The sequence below is a fragment of the Pteropus vampyrus genome, unplaced genomic scaffold, assembly GCF_000151845.1.
Source record: "Pteropus vampyrus isolate Shadow unplaced genomic scaffold, Pvam_2.0 Scaffold3, whole genome shotgun sequence".
NCBI classification, from domain to species: domain Eukaryota; kingdom Metazoa; phylum Chordata; class Mammalia; order Chiroptera; family Pteropodidae; genus Pteropus; species Pteropus vampyrus.
The window spans coordinates 19,449,420-19,466,156 of record NW_011888784.1 but is presented as its reverse complement, the minus strand read 5'-3'; positions in this window follow the sequence as shown (position 1 = coordinate 19,466,156).

Genomic DNA, 16,737 nt, shown 5'->3' with positions numbered 1-16,737 from the left:
TGTGGCATCAACTATCATGTCTCAAAACCATATATCTTAGTCCTCTTTCCTGAAAAATGCACATCAGCCCTGTTTTTTCAATTGCCTACATATATAATTATGTGCATATCCCATCTCTGCTTCAAATTCAATTTATTGCCATATTTTCTGTTGCAAACCTGATTTTCTTTTTATATTTTCTTTATGGCTAATGGTACCCATGTTAGAAAATTGTAAATTGTCTTAAATATTTATTAATGCATTCTCTCTGATTTATCTACATTCAATCAAATACCCAAAGTGTCACAAACTATTTCTGTCTCCTCTAAAACCTACACTGTTTTTTTAGATTCGTTCATGTATGTTGTAATTTGTTTACTCTCATGTTCTTCATTTTATTGCTAATATACTTCATGCATACATACCTTTTCTATGTACTATTATAATTATGTTTTTACTGTTCCAAGAGACTCCAACTTCTAGTTTCTCAAATACATATACTGCATGCCAGCCATCACCTGTGTGCTATCCTAATAAGCAAATAGGACCGTGTACTTAACAAACATGAATTATGCACATACATGTTATTCTAGTTAATTAGATATGGAAGTGATTGGAACATGCTGTCTGTGTCCTCAAGAAACTCACATTTACAGGGGAGACACAATTGTAAATAATTCCTGGACTATTATGAGTTAATATAAGTACGGTGGAGAATTAAAAGGGCTATTCATTTTTTCCAATCAACTATTGAGGGAGTCTCCTGAGTATGTTCTAAGCACTTGGGATACAGAACTGAGCTGCACAGGAAGATTTCAGTGCTCATGAACTTTATCTTCAGTGACGGAGGTTGGAGTGGTGAAGGAAGTCTTCATAGGGGATGACATGGGAGGTGAGTGTTAAAATCATTTTTCTGATGGTGAGGCTCAAATAGTCATATTTTGATAAAAGATTCAAATATGACTATGATGTACGTGGTTAGAAATCACTGATACTATTAACTGTCGCTTAGATAAACTTTCAACAAATCAAAGAGCTTACACATCCACAATTAGACATATGCTGATCCCAATGGCTATAGAGATTCCCCATTCTAAACTCTTCTTTTCTATCAAAAAACTTTGCATTTTCCTCAAGCAGCTTTCATTTGTTGCTTCAATCACTCAAGTAATCAACACATATTTATTTCTTTCTATGGCCTACCCTTGAAAATAAAGTCTATTATTAAGAAATGATAGTTTAGGTAGAATTTCCAGAATGAGTATTACTTGAGTGAGAGGAAGTAGGGTGGGGTGATAATCACACGCTGTTCATCAGGGAGCATGGCATTGGGGAGATGGTATGCTTAAGAAATTGAAGCAAGGTAGTAGAATTGGAGTACAAAGAATAAACTGTCTTTTCAACAGATTTCAGAGTCTAGGACAAAATTATTTTCATTTACATGGTCCCAGAACATGCCAGAAAACCTAATATAGAGTAAGATCTTAATGTATATTTGTTAAATAAACTAATATACATGGTAACAATTTGAAATCTACCCCTAAGTAATAGTAGTTTGGGTTATGAATTAATATATCAAATCTTAATGTTTCTCAAAAATATTTTATCAAATTTTTATTTTCTCAGTCACTATTAAGAGGTGCATGTCCTTCATAATGTTTACACTTTAAAAACCTGTAACTGTAGCAACTGAACAACTGTCTCCAGGAAACAATGGAAATAGATGAAACAGCCCTCTAGGTCGTTTTCTCTGCAATTCCCCTAAGGCTACCTGGATTTCTAAGACACTCAGTGCCTGAGGAAATTATTGTGACAGCTATTTCATCTGAAAATATTTGCACTATAACTGAGGCTTTTAACTCTAAATACAGATGCAAACAATAGGAATTTCAGAAAATGTTAGAGCCAGAGAGAGAATATTTTGTGTCTCATAGGTGACTGCTTTCTTGACACCCCCCCCCAATAAAGTCAACGATGCAATAACTCGTAGTAGGTTTGCTCATTCTCTAAGTTCTAGGGAGATAGTAAGAAGTAGTGGGAGGTAAAAATAATGTCTCAAATAGTATGTTTTCAACTTTTTACTCTAGCACTTAACATCAACTGACCCCTAGAAATTTACTCAATCTTTGTGGGCCTCAGTTAACATATCATTAAAGTATTAAGCACTCGTGGAAAATAGATCGTATACCTAAAATAAGAATAATTCTTTGTATGTGTTACATACTCAGAGAGTCATTTTCATTAGATCCTACCACTTGCTAAATATATCCATTTTCATAATTTTGAATAGTTAGTTGGTGTAACCATATCTTTCTTGCATTTAAAAAAAAATAATCTTTTGAAGTTCTTAAACTTCCAACCTGTTAATTACTCTGCCAAATGCGTTGCTTGGAATTTATTAATTTTATTTTTCAGATGGCTCCTATCTACCTTCTTAGAGGACAAATGAAATACCCTGTTGCCTGATTGCTGAGACGAACACATTCTAGAAGCCACCATTTGCTATCAACTCTAAACTATTTCATTACCAGTATAGTTGTTATCACAATTATGTCTTTTTCTTTTTTTGTATTAAGAAATATTTTCTTTGAGAAGAAGTAATAGTCATCTTTGCTTCTCTTTTACAGCTTTTAATGAGTCTTCTTATGTATCGATATGCATTCAAGATTCCACAAAAGGTAGATCTTTCTTCATTCTCTAATATATACAAGGTTGAATTTATCTCTTAACCATTGAAGATGTGCATATCAAATGTTAATTCAAGTGATATCTCACTGTTTTTTTAAGTTTAAATTATTTAATTCATAACTTTATCAAAATGAATATCTGTTATATGGATAGTAAAAGCCATTTTACAATTATTTTAATTATATTAGTAATTAGTTGGAAGTTATTTAAGCATTATTAGCTCTAGAGAATGGCTATTAGGTATTATATATTTCTAGAGCAGGAAGAAAAATGATTACTTCTGCTAAACTGTGACAAAATTGCATCTATCACAAATTTGCATTATTCTGGAATACATTAATGGGAGAAGTAATTTTTTTTACTATACAGAGTATATCTTATCATTGTAACCCTTTTCCATTTCCAAAAAGAAATATAATACACATGCAAAAGTGCATAAAGCATAAATCTAGAGTTCAATGATTTATTATAAAATGAAAATCCAAGTAATTACCACCAGGTCCAGAAAGAGAACATTACCTGCATCTCAAAAGCCCTGCTTATTCCCCTCACTCTCACTACCCACCTCCTTCCTTAAGGTGCCCACTATCCTGGTTTTAACACTATGGTATGATTTTGCATGTTTTTGTTCTTTATGTAAATGGAATAACTGTCTAAGTACACTCCTATGTCTGACCTTTTATTCAGCATTGTTTCATCCATATCATTCCACGTATCAGCAACTCATTTTCATTGCCTTATAGTTTATTATATAAATGCATGATAATTTATTTATCTAGTCTAGAGTTAATGGACATTTTGATTATTTCTAATTTGGGCAATTACCGATAAAGCTGCCATAAACATTTCTGTGCATGTCTCTGGGCATATGCCATTAAGTTGTATTTATAACTAATAATGATATTATCAGTCCACAGAAATAATTCCAAATAATTTTTTAGAATAGTTAACCAATTTAGACTCTGACTAGCAGGATTTGAGAGCTCCTGTTTCCCTACATAATTACCCACAAAGTTAGCCATATAAACCAATTTGTGACTTGCTTTTTGGACTCTCATTTAATCAACAGAAATCTGATTTTAATGTAATCCAATTTATTGACACTTTTCTAAAATTATTGCTTTTTGAATGTGTTCTATTTAAGAAATCTTTAAGTTTTCTTTATATTATCTTTAGAGATCCAAAATTCCCTAAAGAGAAGACAAGTAGAAAGAGGGACACTCTCTCACACAAACATACACATGTATATAGTAAGAAGTAGCAGAAAGCAAAATTTGTATTTTGGATTCAGATTTGATTCTCATTTATTCAAGTTCATTTGATCTTGATCCATGTTCCATCCAATAAATCTCTTTGAAATTTACCCATTTTAAACAACTACATTTCTGTTTACTGCGTAGTTGGTGGGGGATGTTTTTATTTGAGAGGTTAATAACTATTCTATACTGAAAATGCTCTATGGATTGCAGTTCATCAGGAAACATGCTATAAACCACAGAACCAGCTCAAAATAGTCCTATCCTGTTTGACAAAGTGCTGAGTTGTTTTTCTGAGACAAGAGACCAAACCCACAAGTGTGTTTGTATGTAGCTGAAGCATGCGTAGAGGAGAGAACACTGACCTCTAGCTGCATGCAGAACCAAAGTCTTTCTACTTCTCCCCACCATGGAACCAAAAGACCAGGACAAAACTGGAACTTGAACATCGAAAACCTTCAGAAGCCAAGGGTCCATTGTTCAGGAAGATCTGGTGTTGACACCTCTTTACTATAAATGGCCAAATTCCAAAGTCTTCCAATTATGACTTGCTCCACACACCAGCATTTTGGTATATTTTTTCCCCCTAGTTTTTTAAAAGCCCTGGCCTAATCCAGTGAGCAAGATGGATGTGAAGCAACACTAGGTTTTCCATCTTCTTGGTTGGCACCTTCTCAATCAGTAAACCTTTTCTTACTCTAGATTCTGATGTTCTGAGTTTTCAAAGTGTCAGGCACATGGACTTTGGTCTGATAACAATGTTTAGAAAACAGGAGTACTACAATCTAGGTGACAGTACTGGGCTGGATGCCAGTTTCAGTACGCAATGGATTTGTTAAAAATTAATTGAGAAAATTATTAAAATAATATTTGATAAACCTACACTGTGAGGTAAAAAGACACATCTCAACAGAGCCTTAAAATACTAATAAGAAAAGTTTATTTTCTTCTTGGCTATGTGTTTCTTATGAAAAAGTGAAAGATAATTTGTCTTTATTAAAACCAGATATGGTTCTTTCTACAGTCATTTTTAGTCTTATGCTATTCCTGACTAAAATCCCTAAAGCTATATAATGTTCATATATATATTTTTTAATTTGTAAGTTTCAACATTATTTCTTAAACAGGCCTTTATGTCATATATCTGTGAGAATTTCAACCATTGTCTTAATTATTGTTGTGGTAAATAGGATATAATGCCCAATCAATCTTTACCATTACTCCTACCTAAATAATCCTCCCTCCATTATACAAAAATGAAGAAATAATAGGCCTAATTTGCATAATGCTTTAATGTAGTCATGCTGAGCAATATGATTCACAGATAATCAACTTTGTTAAAGATAATGATGTACCAATTTATAACGAGTGCTGTGTTACATTGTTTGAGGAAGGGAGAGAGAGAGAAGAAAAGCAGATGTTTCCAGGGAATTTAGAGTGGTTTAAGCAACAAAACAAAGAGAAATAATTATTAAAGTAGTGTTCAAAAACAACTTTGAGTAGAAATATTTCTTCAGACTAAATATAATGCAGAGGTCCAATAGAAAATGTCAGTAAGGTATCTGGGCCTGCTTGTCTACCCTCTGTACCTGATCCATTTTCAGTTGTCTTCTGAAGTAACTATGGGAACCCCTCTGTTGTGTAGAATGCTGTTTGATCACCCTTGAATTATTGTGTAAAAATGATGTCATTGTAGGATGAGAAAAAATTTCTTAGAGAAAAAAATCTGTAAAAAGACCATCAGAGAAAAATAGAATATGGGGTGTAAAAAACTTGAAATAGCCTGGTCTTTAACAGACTATTGTTACATGATCCTGGACAAGTATGTTAAGCTCTCTGAACCCCAATTTTCAACAGACACAATTAAAAATATAACAGCTATCTCAAAGAGATATTATGAGAGAAATTGAGTTAATGTATGTTTAAAATGCTTTGTTTAAAAAAAATTTAACTAATATAAGGCAATATTATCTTAAGTATTGGGAAAACTATTTGCTTAACATGCTATTTCTGATCCTATGGGCTCTAATATCATCTACTAGGTCATAAGTCAACAAACTATTTCTGTGAAGTGTCAGATAGTAAATATTTTAGGTTTTGACAGTCATATCATCTATGTTAGTCATAGCTGCTCAGCTCATGTTATAGTACGTGAACAATCATACACAATATATGAACAAGTAGGTGTTGCTATGTTCTAATAAAACTTTATTTATAAAAACAGGAAGTTGGTTGAAATTTTCCAGTGAATGATAATTTGCAAATCCTTCTGCTAGACCATTTCGACTCAAAGTGTGGTCCACAGACCAGTAATATCAGCATTTCCTGTAGGCAGGACAGGTTACAAAGATTGTGGGGACCAATTCAAAATAAAAATTCAAAGTCCTTTGTTCACAAATTTCTAAGAATATTAAAATTCTGACAACAGAGCATTATATCAGTGTGAAGTCTTTATGTAACTGCAAAGGTCACACACCTGTGAATAGAATCCAGCATGGAAGCGTGTTAAAAATGCAGAACTTCAGGCCCTACACTGACCTATTGAACCATAATCTGTATATTAATAAGATCTCTAGATGATTCATATGTACATATGGTTTTAGAAGCACTGCTAGACTACAATGATTTTAAGACTATTTCTAGACAGGTCTAAGTAATTACTACTGCTTATGAGAAACCCACTTTGAAATCATATGACTGTTTACAAAATAATTGAAAATTAACATCGTTAACAAATATTCTCCTGTATTCATAAATAACTTTCCAATTAAATGATTTGCAATTTATCCTCTGTTTCTTCTGCCACTCTCACTACATCTAATTGATTGCTCAGCGCCAATAATTTCCTCTCAGAATTTTCTTGTTCTGCAGCACCTCTCAGGAGAGTGTAGTAGTTAAGAATGTTGATTCTGGAGTTAGACTGCCTGGGATTATATGCTGGCTCTACCTCTTACCAGCTTTTTTGTCTTGGGTATTTACCTACTTAATTTATCTGTTTAAGTTCTCCCTTCTATTAAATAGAGAGAATAATAACTCGTAGCATTATTGTGAAGATTAAATGAGTTTTTATATGTAAACAGTTTCTGACACATAGTAAACACTTATAAGTAGTGGATAATATTATCTGTCAATTCCCAACACTTTTATAATTCAGGCCCTCATAATCAGTTTCCTGAGATCTTGCAACATATACTGTTCTCAATGCCACACGGTAATTAGGATTAAGTTTAGGAAGCAAAGTTAGCCATGCTGATGCAGTATAGGAATATCGAAAAAGATTCTTTCTGAACAAAGTATAATGAGAACCAAGTAATGGTCCCAGTGATGAAATCAACATATAGGGATTGAATCCAAGTATAATACCTTCAGCTGAGCCTAAGCTGGCCTTAAGATTCAAGGTGAGGAAGGTATAGACCAGGAATCAAAAGTGAGAACCATTTGGCCAAATCTAGCTTATTGCTTCTTTTTATGAATTAATTTTTTATGAAATGTGGCCATGCCTATTTTTTTTTATTGTCAGTGGCTGATTTCGAAACACAATGGTAGAGTTGAGTAGTTGTGACAGATACCATAAGGCTCACAAAACCTACAATATTTAGTATCTGGAGCTTTACATAAACAAACTAAAATTTACTGGTCCCTGTGTATTACAGAATGGAGGGCATGATTAGTAGGGTTTTGAGGCAAAACTTGACCAAAAAGAATCTTCCAAACTAGGACTGTGAAGAATAAAGTTGGAAAGAAATCCAAGTTATCTGGCTGAGAATCAGGCCCTAGATTGTGAGTGGGCATGGGGCCAGAAACAGGATATTCAGGGAGTTTACTGTTTATCTTAATTGGTAAATCATTTGGGCACTCAACCGTCATTAAAGAAATTGCTGAAAGTACTTCAAAACACAATTTCTTGTGAGGTGAGTTCTATGAGCAGTCTGAATGGTTCTGTTGATTCTGGGGAGACACAGAAAGTTGACAGAAGGTTTGTTTTGATACCACCATACTATAAGATAACTCTTTGACATGGTATATAAATTCTTCTTTGGAAAGTCATATAAACTCAGCATTCCAGAGACACCAATGTATACTTACTTGGCTTTGAATATGAAAGTATCGAGATTTGAATTCAGCTTTTGCACATATTTTTTCTATAACCTGCAAATACGTCCCTTGTCCTTCTACATGTAGCAGGTTGCAATTTATCCTATAAAAAGCCAGCTCAAATACCATCTGTTCTGAAGATCCTTTCGCTCGTCTTACTGGCATAATTAGTTATTCCTCTCACTGTAAGTGGAAAAGATTATGTTATAACCCAGGGAGTTAGTGGACACGTGAAGCAGAAATCCAACATAGCAGCAGGGCTTTGTCTAGGAGTGATATCTTCCACATGTAGCAAGCCAGAGTAACAGAGACTCCTCCCAGCATTGGTAGGAACAAAAAGCAGAAACTCACCACTCCTGGGCTTCATCCCAAGAGCAACACCATAACAGGATAAGTTTGTACAGTAGCTGTTCTTCCCTGAGTAGAAATGTTCAAACAGCAGGTAGTCTCCAGAGCGTGTTAGTAGATAAAACCACTTGGCGGTCTTTGCGGTGGTATTGTAAGTTAGTAGATAGTGCCCTCTCTGAATAACATAGAGAAATGCCACTCTGTGAAATAGACATTTAGCAAGAAAGAGTAGAAGAAAAGAATAAATTTGAGAGAGTTTTCATATCACAATAAACCAAATGGAAGTTCAAAGCTTTCAGTCCTCTGTAATCACCATTAAGATCATCACTCCATTCTTGTGAATGGAGATTTCTGATTCAGATCCAGGGCAAACTACTGGGCCTAGGCCCTGATGATGTCCTCTTTACTTGAAAAAGCAAAATGGTGACTTTTTTTTTTCACATGGAGAACCCTTAAGTCACAGTCTCTCATTTCTGTTTTGTTCCATCTCTTTCTTTGGTTTATCTTCTTTTCCATTTGATTTTATTTAGTTGTGTAGTCAAAGGAAAGGATTTTTTTTTTTCTTTCCTTCTTTCCTTTGATTGGGAAGATGTTTCTATTTGATTGGAAAAATTGTTTTGATTCCCGTAGCCCTTTTCTCCATTTGTTAAGGCCAAAATGAATCTAAGATGGAGACCCAGAATATAATGAGCACGGATGAGAGATCTTAAAGGTTTATTCCAGTAAGTATAAAGGAATTCTCACAAATAACATGACTAAGAAGACAATTTTCCAGCTGAGAGATGACAGATCTGAGTTTAAAATAAGCAGGACTCATTTGCCTAGAGTATTCCTTCTAGCCATTAACTTATGAGCTTGAAATAGTAGTTAAAACCTAATGGAGAGTTCATATGCGTTAACACTGGACTTCAATTACTATGAGTAAGAGAGTTTTTAGATAATATAATAGACAAGCTTGACACAGAAAATATACATACGAAACTACATAGGGCACATCTCTTAATTTGCAGTAAAACTAGTTAATAATAAAATAATAAAACATCATAACTATTTGGAAATTTTTACACTTTATTCTACATGAATGGACCAATAAGAAAACCAAAATAAAATTACATATGCCTAAGAAAGAACAGATAACCTGAAAACTACACGTGAACATATTCTGAATTTGTCTGAAATTGTAATAGTGCAAAGCCATAGCTTTACAGATGTATGTTAGTGTTTGCACATCCACATCCACATGTCCACATACTTATGAAAATGAACATACTTGTAAATAAATGAAACACCCAACACAAAATGTCAGGAAAGAAAACCTGCAAAATAAAATTAGAAAAGTAGTTTGAAGACCATAAATATAATTATGAGAATAGCTAACATGTATGAAAATTAGTTGGGGCAATGATGAAGGGAAATTCTACAAGTCTAATCAAGTGAAAGATAAAGTAGTTAATTTAGAAACAACAGAGACATGACTATACATATAGAAGCAGATGATACCCTGGATATAAATTGATTGCTTTATCAAATTAAACAAATTCAAATATATCAATGAAAATGAAAAAGTTATTAATTAATATCTAATTAAACTAATCCAAGAAGAAAACATATACAAACAAATAAGTATGAAACAAAAAGTTAATGTTATCAAAGAAATGCCTCCACAAAAACCACTGTGTGCCAAGGGGTTTACAGGTTGTTTATTAAAAATTCCTCAATGACAGGTAATTCTTCTTCTAAGGAAATTTCTAAGGAAAGGAGATATATCTAAGAAATAAAGACAATTATGCACAAGACATCTATCACATTGTTATTTATTATAGATAATTTGGAAATCTTATCGTCTATTACAAATCAAAGCCAACGAGATCTGGAGAAAAGCCTTAACTTTTCTCCTCATACCTAACATGCAACCCATCAGGAAATCATATTGGCTCTATCTTCAAAATATATCCCAAATAATCAAACCATCTATATCTACCACTTAAATCTCTTGGCTCTGAGCTACCATTTTCTCTTGGCTGAATCCTGAAGGGGGCTCTATCTGACTCCCTGCTTATTCTTTTGATTCTGCTGCCCCCAGATAGTCTCTATAGAGCAGCCAAGGAAATCCTGTTAAAATACATATTTAATCATATAATTTTTACGGTCAAAATAATCCAATTACTTTCATACAAATTCAAAGTAAAATGCAAAAAAACACTATGGTTTATAAAATCTGGGTCCCTATTGCCTTCTTTATCTGAGCTGTAACTATCTTCTCCTTACTCTCTGAGTTCCTTCAGCCATTCTGACTATGGTACTTCCTGAGCTTGCCAGGCACCTGCCTCAGAACTTTTATTTGCACTTGCTGTTCCTTCTGCATGAAAATTTCTTCCCTCATATAACTAGACACCTTTATCCCTTACTTCATTCAACCCTCCCTTCAAACATTATCACTTCATTAAAAAGCATCACTGATGAACCTTGCTAAAATATAGAATATTCATCATTCTCTATCACTTAATTCCACTTTATTTCTTCATAGTGCTTATATATTCATTGATTGATTATCTGTCTCTCCTCCCATTACAAAAGAAATTCCATGGCAGCAGAGGTATATTTTTGTCCTTGTATGCAGTGTCTAGATGAGTACAAGAAATATAAGAGGAACTCAATAAATGTTTTTGAATTAAAAAAAATGAATAGCGTTATATGAAATGTGAAGTAAATTATGGATTTACCTACATAGTTGTGTTTTATTTATTCATTAAAATAGACATTAAGAGCATGAAGGTTTTCATATTTGAATTTAAATATGAAATTCAATCCACAAATTTGTACACAGAATATTGTGTCAACAATCTGCAAATTACACATCAAAAAGTAGAAAGTAATAACACAAAAGTCCCTATTAAGACTTTCTCAGATTGGTATTTGTTATTTGGTATAACTCTCTTTATATTTTCCTTCATATTTAAATTCCATTGTATTTTTTTATTAGACAAATATTTTAAAAGTTGAGCACCTATTGTGTGTACTCTACTAGGCTGGGACCAGTGGATATGAAGTTAAATGGGTGTTCTAATTTTAACTAGGATAATACGTGAATAAATCAATAATTGTAATCAGTCTAATGATAAAGGTAATGTGAGCAATATGTGTGCTACTTAATTTCTTAAAGCCTTATTTTCCTCACTTGTAAAATAGAGCTAATAATACATCTTCATAATTCTGTGCTAATATTACATGAATTAAGGTGAGTAAAAGATGACACAACTCACTAATAGTAAACTCAGTCATTTTTACTGTTATTTTTATCAGTATAATATACAAGGAGGAGTGATTATTTTTTGAGCAGTATCAGAGAAGACATCATGAAGTAGTACACAGTGGATTGAGCTTAAAAAGAATAGTATTTGACAGTATAGCCAATAGTACAAGCTAAGATATGTCATGGTAATAAAAACTCTCTCAAATCACAGTGGCTCAAGATAATGAAACCTAATTTCTTATACAGTCTGCATTTCTAACGTAGGTGAGCAATGGGGAGAGACTGTCTCTGGTCATCATAATCCCTCAGGGATACAGAGGACAAAGGCCTCCTCTTGACCTATGCTTGACCTGTGCAGCAGTAGGAGTAGTATGTGTTGAATCACTCACTGTCTCTGAAATTTTCTGGGCAGAAGTGACACATTTCACTTCCACTTACATTTCAACAGCCAAGTAAAGCTACATGGCTAATTCTAACTTCAAATTGCTGTCAAACAATCTTACCCTGCACATAAAAGTTAAAGAGCTGGAAATATTTGGTGAAAGCACTAATGGTTGTAATATATAGAGTGATAAGGAGAGTTGGTGAATTTGTTTCATCATTAGAATAATTTGGATAATGATGATATAGTGTTAGGCAGTGACTTTTTTCTCTATCTTTGGACAAAAACAAGATGAGGGTATCTCATTTCCAGTAATATGGCAGAACAGACACCATAAATTATCCTATTCCAAAAGTACAAGAAAATGTTGAATATAATCTAAAAAATATAATTTAAAATGCATGTCTGAGTTGACAATAAAGTCAGAGTAATCCTTAGAGGCAGAAAACAACACGAAAGTATAAATACACAATAAGAAGTGAAATAAAGTCCATAGCTCCCCTGGGAAAAGTTATACAGCCTTATATATAGAGCTTTGATTTTAATAACACATGTTCTCGGAGCCCACACAAAGTGAAAGATCAAATCAGGGATCGAATAGAAAGCAAGAATTCAAGTTTAACAATCGTAGTGAAAGAGTGAAACTGGAAAAAGAAATAAAACAAAAAAGTAATCATTTTCAAAGGTAGGATGTTTGAAAACTTGTCCATTTTAGCTTTGGATTTCAGAATTCTTAACTATATAAGCTGCTGCTCATGTGGTTTCATGGTCCAAGTTCACAAACCTGTATCGTCGGACAACCCCAGGTGAAAGGATAAAGTTTAAAGTACCCCGTGAAGTGATTACATATTGTCACTGTTCTAGGCACCAAGCAGAAACAAACACAAATACTCAGAAGAAACAAAACTTCAGTCTTGGTCACAAGAATTTCCCACAAATACAATTGTTTTCAAACATGAATTCTCACTAAAAATAATCATGAAGCAAATGAGGCAGCAGGCAATATAAATGATAGTTGATATAATATGGAGCCAGATCAAATAAAAAAGATTTTCGATATGGAAATGATCATCTATAGACTGGAAAATGTATTTAATGTGTTAAGAAAATAAAAGAGGGAATTTAAAATATGGAAAGGAAACAGCTAAAAATTGATTATTCACAGTTGAAAAAGTCTAAATATAAATTTTAGAAATAAAAATAATATAATCATTAGAATTTAAAGCTTTAAGGCTCTAAAAAAATTCTGGTAAAATGCACTTAATGTAAAATTTACCATTTCAACCAATTTTAGGTGCCCCTTCCAGTGATATTAAGTACCTTTACAGTGTTGTGCAACCAACACCACTATCTAGTTCTAGATGCTTTTTTTCATCATCTTGAAAGGAAATCCTGTTCCCATTAAGCAAGGAGGTGTTCCTTGTTCTTTCTATTTTTATTTTTAAAATTTTTAAAATTATTTTTATTTTTATTTTTTTAGGCGGGGCAACCTTTGGTTGATCTCACATATTGCAATGACCTTCTCAGTTTACAATCTTTTATTTTTTAATTTTTTATGCACCTGGTCTTCCTAGATGGTCTGCCATGCAAGTACTAACCAGGCCCAACCCTGGTTAGCTTCCGAGATCAGACAGGATCAGGCTTGTTCGGGGTAGTAGCATGGCCATAGACTATATTTATCTTTTTAAAAAATTTGAGAAATATTGTTTATAATTCTTTTCTAAGTGTTTGGTAGGATTGATTAGAAAAGTCATCTGGACATAAATTCTCCTTTGTTGAAAGGTGTTTGGTTACTGATTCAGTGTCTTTGCTTGTTATAGTTATATTCAGATATTTAATTTCTTTTTGGGGCAGTTTTGTCAGTTTGTGTACTTCTAAAAATTTGTGCATTTCATCCAGGTTATCCAGTTTATTGGCATATAATTGTTTATAGTATTCTTTATATTTCTTTGTTAATCTGGAAAAGATTTGTCAATTTTGGTAATCTTTTCAAAGAATCAATTTTTGTTTTCATTGATTTTTCTCCATTGTTTTCCTATTCTTTTTCTTAATTTACTAGCACACTAATTTTTACTTTTCCTTCCTTCTTCAGCTTCAATTTTTCGCTCACATTTCTTTTTCATTTGCCTCAAGTTATTTTCTAATTTTCCTTGAAATTTAATGTTGACCAGTTGGTATTTTATGAGCATGTTGTTTAATTTCTACATATTTGTGGACTTTTAGATTTTCTACTACTATCGATTCCTAGTTTTATTGCACTGTTATCAGAAAAGATATCTTGTATGATTTCAGGCTTCTTAACTTTATTGAGATTTGTTTGTGGCCTAATATGTGGCCTATCCTGGAGAATGTCCTGTGTGCACTTGGACTGTGTATTATGCTGTCGCTGGGTAAAATGTTCTGCATATGTCTGTTAGGTTCAACTGGACTATAGAGTTGTCCAAGACCTCTGCTTCTTTATTGATTTTCTGTCTGCTTATTGTAACTATGATTGAAAGTGAGGAATGGACATCACTATTCTTAATGAGCTGCTCTCTATTTCTCCTTTTAATTCTGTAAATATTTGCTTCATGTATTTGGGAGCTCTGATGATACATATCCTTATATAATGTACATCATTATATAATGTCCTTTGTCTCTTGTGAACAGTTTTTTCTTAAAATTTAATTTTTCTGATATAAGTATGACCACTTCAACTTTATTTCAGTGGCTATGTACATGGAATATATTTTGCCATCCTTTCACTTTCAACCTATGTGTGTCTTTGGAGCTAAAGTGAATTTCTTGTAAACAGCATATAGTTGAATCATGTTTTTTTTTTTTTTCTTAATACATTCTGCTAGTATCTGCCCTTAAATTGTACTGTTTAATCAATTTACTCTCAAATAATTACTGATGTAGAATTTACTCTGTCATTCTGCTATGTTTTTTCTGTCTTTTTTTCTCTTTTTTCTTCAATTTTTCTGTTACGGTTTTATTATTTGCTTAATTATTTTTTATAATATACTATTTTGTTTCCCTTTTCACTTCCTTTAATGGATTTTTTTTAGTTATTTTGTTAGCAATTATCCAGGAGATTGCAATTAACATGATGATAGTTTGAATTAATATAAACTTAATTTCAGTAGTATATAAAAACTCTGCTCTTATGCAGGTCTTTCCCCCCTTTATGTTGTTATTTTTGTTATGCATTATGTAACCATTAATGTAGATTTATTATAGTTTTGTGCATTGTCTTTTAAAACACATAGAGATAAAGAAGATGCGACCCAAAATGCAAAAACACTGGCTTTTATATTTATTTATGTAGTTACCTCTACCAGAATTATTTCATCGTATGGCATTGAGTTACTGTCCAATATCCTTTTATTTCAGCCTGAAGGTCTCCCTTTAATCTTTGTTGTAGGATAGGTCTACTAGTGACAGAATCCCTCATTTTTTGTTTATATGGGGATATCTTAATTTCTCCTCATTCTTGTGGATGGTTTTCCTGAACATAGAATTCATGGATGACAGCTTTTGCCTCTTTTAGCACTTTAAGTATACCATCACACATCCTTCTGGAATCCATGGTTTCTGTTGACAAATAAACTTTGAAGTGTACAACATGGCACTTTGATACATTTATATATTGCAATATAATTGTCATTGCAGTGTTAGCTAACACTTCTATAACATCGCAGAATTAACATTTTTTTCCTGTGGTAGAAATAATTAAGATTCAGTTTCTTAGCAAATTTGGTGTTTATAAATATTGTCTAAAATCACTATATTGTGCATTAGATCTCCAGGACTCATTTTTCTGCTAATTGCAAGTTTGTACTCTTGAATAGTATCTACCCTATTGCTTAACCCCCAGACCCTGGTAACCCCCATTTTATCTTCTGTTTTTATGAGTTCTGCTTTTTTAGATTCTACATATAAATAATATCATAAAGTATTTGATTTCTTTGTTTGACATTTTACTTAGCATAATGTCCTCAAGGTCCATCCACGTTGTTGCAAATGGCAGGATATCCTTCTTTTTCATGATTTAATGAGTCTAGAGTTGCTGTTTTGCAAGGTGAATAGAATTCTGGAGACTGATTGCACAATAATGTGAATGCACTTAACAACATTAAACTGTACACTAAAAATGATAAAAATAGTTTAAAAATCAGCTACAGATGAATTGTTAGAGTCTCCTCAAGTCTTCTGAGCATGTGACTTACCTTGGGCATTAGTATAATTAAGCATACATGGGAACTTTTCAAAGCTCATATTCCTTAAAGTTATCACAATCCACTGCTTTTTCACCCAGACTTTCAGTATATGTAATGTTTGACTCAACTGTTATATTTTTCCCCAGGTGGAAGTGAATTGTTCATTTGCCTTTCAATATTTTCATGGAATTTCCTCAGAATTACTGACTTTCTACCCTGATATAGTTTATAGATAGTGAAAATAAAGACAAATTCTTTCTGTTAGTTCTTTAGCGGGGCTCAAACTAGTAAACAAACAAGCAAAAAAGGACAACCATAATTTCTTAAGAACAAATCTGCTCTGCTACTTCTGGAACCAGGACCCTACAGAGGACCACCAATGAACTGGATAGGGTAAATTAGATAGGGTAAGTTAAAATGCTACATATCTTTCCTACTATGTTTAGGTCACCTTTTTATTAAGATTTCACTTGGTTGCTGTCAACTTTTGAGTTCTGATAAATCTGATTTTGACAATTTTGCAAGAAAAAAAAA